Source organism: Triticum dicoccoides, chromosome 1B, assembly GCF_002162155.2.
Source record: "Triticum dicoccoides isolate Atlit2015 ecotype Zavitan chromosome 1B, WEW_v2.0, whole genome shotgun sequence".
In the NCBI taxonomy this organism is placed as follows: Eukaryota; Viridiplantae; Streptophyta; class Magnoliopsida; order Poales; family Poaceae; genus Triticum; species Triticum dicoccoides.
In genome coordinates this window covers 35506807-35511280 of record NC_041381.1, presented here as the reverse complement: position 1 = coordinate 35511280, position 4474 = coordinate 35506807, and the positions used below count along the sequence as shown (strand labels likewise).

At 48.5% G+C, this 4474-nt stretch overlaps 1 long non-coding RNA gene across 1 annotated transcript; it reads left to right on the top strand.

Annotated features, from left to right (window-relative positions):
- The first annotated feature begins 442 nt into the window (after positions 1–442).
- Positions 443–3954, top strand: LOC119317718. The gene is made up of 3 exons (XR_005153719.1): positions 443–736; positions 3446–3569; positions 3663–3954. It is a non-coding gene; the product is annotated as an uncharacterized LOC119317718 (long non-coding RNA).
- The last annotated feature ends 520 nt before the right edge of the window (positions 3955–4474 follow it).

The following is a 4474-nucleotide window of genomic DNA, read 5'->3' as shown; positions in this document are numbered from 1 at the left end:
GCGGCGACCTCGGCGGTTGGTGAGCAGCATGAGTATCCATGCATGATGTGCTCCACTGCTCCTCCCCACGGCGTATTGCCCAACTGGTCATAGAGATTATACGCAGGAAGCTATAAACGGAGAGAGGTTGAAGGAATAGTCACTGGGATTTGAGGAGATGAGTAGGAAATTGTTTTGGAAGATGATTAGGAAACTTAACAATGACGTCTAAATCTTCCTTCTGCAATTTGGGCCAGCAAAATCTCATGCAAAACTGATACGAACTGGGCATGTGTTAGTTAATTTCCAGTTTATTTGGTGGAGGGGTATGCAGTCCCAGACTCAAGGTAGTCTTCGATACCAAATTCCTGTGTAGTTGCTTGACTACACAATTATAGTGTGGCTTGGCCACTGCCATCCACCTTCATCCATCTCTCCATCCACCTTCATCTCCCATAAATACCCCCTTCCACGCAACCAGCAACAAGCAGTTTCTCTACTCACCCTTCCCACATCTGCAGCCAGAACGGCCGCGGCGACCGTGATGCAGCCACGTGCGACGGCGGCCAAGCGGGAAGCAGCCACCGCAGCGACGAATGCCCCGGTGGGGAGCTCATCTGCAGCCGTGGAGTTGCCAAATGGAGGAGCGGCTGCTACCGCGACGGTTGCAGCCCCGGATCCGCCGTCTGCGGCCGGTGGCAAGGCGGCAAGAGCTGCGTCAGCCGCTACTTCTCTTTCCCCGCGTCGCTCACGAAAGGTACTGACGTCGTTCTCTCTCTTGCACCTATTGTTGGCGCCGCCTCCTCGCAGCGCCGCTTCTTCTTCTACCTCTCGTTGTCTCTCACAACTCTCCTTCTCTCTCTATCTATCAAGAGCACCAGAACGCTCACACACGCATTAACCAAGAAAGAGGAACAGCTTTGCCAAAGACACTTCCTTGGTTACCACCGTGCCTACATGGTTTTCCTTCAGCCCTCTCGGCCTGTTTCCATTACTGAATGAGATGACTATTTATATAAAGTTTGGCACTCAGCCAAGACCCACGCACTCACGCCGGCCATCACACCCGGCCACCACGTCTCCAGACTAGTTGCTCCACTAACCAACTAACTACATGCACTAACCCATGATCTTATCATCTCCTAGAATCTCTCTAGGGTCCAAAGACTAGTAGCGTGCATGCAGCTGACAACTAGATAACTACTCCACGCATGCAGCTAACAAACTAACTGACTCTCTCAGTTCGGCTAGACATGATTAATCCTAACATTCACCTCCCTAATCTTGTCATGTCAACTCCTCTAATCTTGATGCAGATCACCTGCAACCTCTTGCCATGAACTTTGCCTTCGCAGCACCATCGCCCCGTCGTCACGGCCGATCCATCTCGCCGATGGCATCACACCACCATGTAGACCACCGTCGACCAGCTTCATGCTGATCCTCATGAAGGCTTCACGCCGCCGTACATCTTGTCAGCAGCATCTCACTGCCGTCTTCTTGGAACGGCATCTCACCTTCGTCTTCTCGTGGCAGCATCACACTGCCATTGCTAGCGCCGGACGGCATCGCGCCGCCGCCGCACCGAGCGGCATCGCACCGTCTCCTTCTTGTGGCGGCATCACACCGCCGCCTCCTCCTCGCGGCATCGCACCGCAGTCTCCTTGTCGCCGCAGCATCACGCCGTGGCCTCCTCTTGACGTGGACGACGCCTTCGCGACGCCGATCACCATGCTGTCTTGCCGCACGTAGCGACCACCTCTTGACATGCACGACACCTTCTCGACGCCGATCATCACGTCGGCTGAATCTAGCGGTATCACACCGCAACCGGCCACCAGCGGAACCACGCCGCCGATGAACTCCACCTCGCATCGTCGACCTCCGCATCACATGGAGTCCACCGCACCGCCACGCAGGACCTCCAGGGCCTCCATACCGCCGTGCAGCGCCGCCGCACTCGCCGCGGTGCCGCGCACCTCCATAGGCCGACACACGACCCGGAACTTCATCGCGCGCCGCCGAAGGACGCCGCCACCGTTGGCACGCCTCCGGCCAGCAAGAGCAACGACGCCCCAAGACAACCAAGCTCATGATACCAATTGTTGGGGCCGCCTCCTCGCAGCGCCGCTTCTTCTTCTACCTCTCATTGTCTCTCACAACTGTCCTTCTCTCTCTATCTATCAAGAGCACCGGAACGCACACACACGCATTAACCAAGGAAGAGGAACAGCTTTGCCAAAGACACTTCCTTGGTTACCACCGTGGCTACATGGTTTTCCTTCATCCCTCTCGGCCTTTTTCCATTATTGAATGAGATGACTATTTATACAAAGTTTGGCACTCAGCCAAGACCCACGCACTCACGCCGGCCATCACATCCGGCCACCACGTCTCCAGACTAGTTGCTCCACTAACCAACTAACTACATGCACTAACCCATGATCTTATCTTCTCCTAGAATCTCTCTAGGGTCCAAAGACCAGTACGTGCATGCAGCTGACAACTAGATAACTACTTCACGCATGCAGCTAACAAACTAACTGACTCCGTTCGGCTAGACATGATTAATCCTAACACCTATTGCATGGGGTGCATGGCGCTGCCACTATGGCCGGGGGAACGTAGACAGATCCAGACCCCCTCAAGCTATCACAGGCCATACTGATACTAGTACTATTATACTAAATATATGGGCTAATGGCAGTAGATAATGGCTACTTAATTAAAGTAATTAAGCCACATATCAGTGAGCTAGCCGCTCTGTCAATTCTGCCACAGAGCCATATCACTGAGTTCGTCGAGTATTTGTGCGTCATCTAGGGCTCAGTTTCAAAGTTGGGTTTAGGATAAAAGTGATTCTACCATGGCCGAGCCTTCCATCTTTGTTAAAGATTCATGCACCCATGCCATGTAGTCATCTGACAAGAAATGCTACTACTGCAGCGTACTATCCTAGGTCGATGCTATTCCTCTTTCCCAACTACCGTTTCTCTCTCCTACACTCTAGTACATGGATCTTACTTTCATTTTTAAACATCAAACAACCATATATTTTAAAATAAATATCCATGGATGATATCTTTGAAACAAGGTCAATATTTAATATGTTTTAGCAATTTTGAATTATGAGTTTTTGAAACACAGTGAATTGTGTACTAAATGGTGTGCAAAACTGTTAAATATACCAGAACAATGTAAAACAAAGGTAGTATGCCGACACCGAATATAACATTATAAAGTGCTCCAAAACACGATGAAACAAGACAAATTTGGTTATTCTAACATTCATAGTTTTTATAGTTTCATCAAGAGTCAAAATTCATATTTCAAAAATGATGGAAATATATTCATGGTTAGTCTCTTTGAAATGATCTTGTCCCACATGAATTTATTGTTGAGCATTTTTGTCATGCGTACATAATAAATGCAATGTTTTTTGTGTGTATGTTCTTCCATGCATCAGGCGAAGAACCGTGGCAAGAAGACAGAGATCCTAGATGCTGATCCATCCGGCGGAGACAAGTCTGGACCAAGCATTACCACTCCATTGACTTCAACTAGGTCTATTAAATGAGCTCAAACGCAAGGTGAGAACATGTTTCTGTGCACTGGCATCGGTACCAACATGTTCCCTGTTGTTTTAGTGTCTCATTCTTGAAGAATGTATGTTACTATCTCAGATCACGGAGGTAGCTGGGGCGGTGCTGGTCAGCGAGAGAAATAAAGCTACCAAGGAAGTTTTAGATAGAATAGAGAAAATAGACAACTCAGTCAAGGTTTTGCAGGAGGGTACTGCGAAGCTTGCTCATGAAGTTAATCTCACGAGCGCTAGTGGCCACATGGTGCAGCTGCATAATTTGGGCAACGGGATTGCATCACCTGTGATGGAAGAAATGGCAAGCGTTTTTATGAGTGAAAAGAGAGGTGAACAGAAGCCATACAATGAAAACGACTTTGATTGTGGGCGGTTTATTTTTCGTTGGGGTCAAAATTTCCCCTTAGTCCTCTCTGGTGCTAAAGCACCCTGTCGCACCCTCTGTATCCTTGGATCAGAGCCACAAATAAGCCGCCGTTCACAAATATGGCACTGACGAGAGGAGGCACCGTGCACCACGAGCTCATCTATCTACTATCTCGACGTAATTCCTACTCCATTCAGAAGAAGGAATCCTGGCAGGTGCGTTAGTGGCTCAGTGCACCACAAGGTTTGATGCATACGTGGATGGACACGGACCAGTAGCACTAAAATTGATTAATTACTGGCAATGTAATCAGCATGCTTACACTGTTTAACAGCTAGTGATTAACATCTTGGGTTCGGGCACATAACAATGATTTATTAGGATAGCAGTTCTTAAGCAACAGCAAACAATTAGATTTATATATGAAACGAATTTCAAGGACCAAGTGAAATAACAATTAAAAAAGTTGTTATAACTTGGCATCATTAGTGACAAAGCACATCATTTTATTTTTCAGGAGAAAATCACAT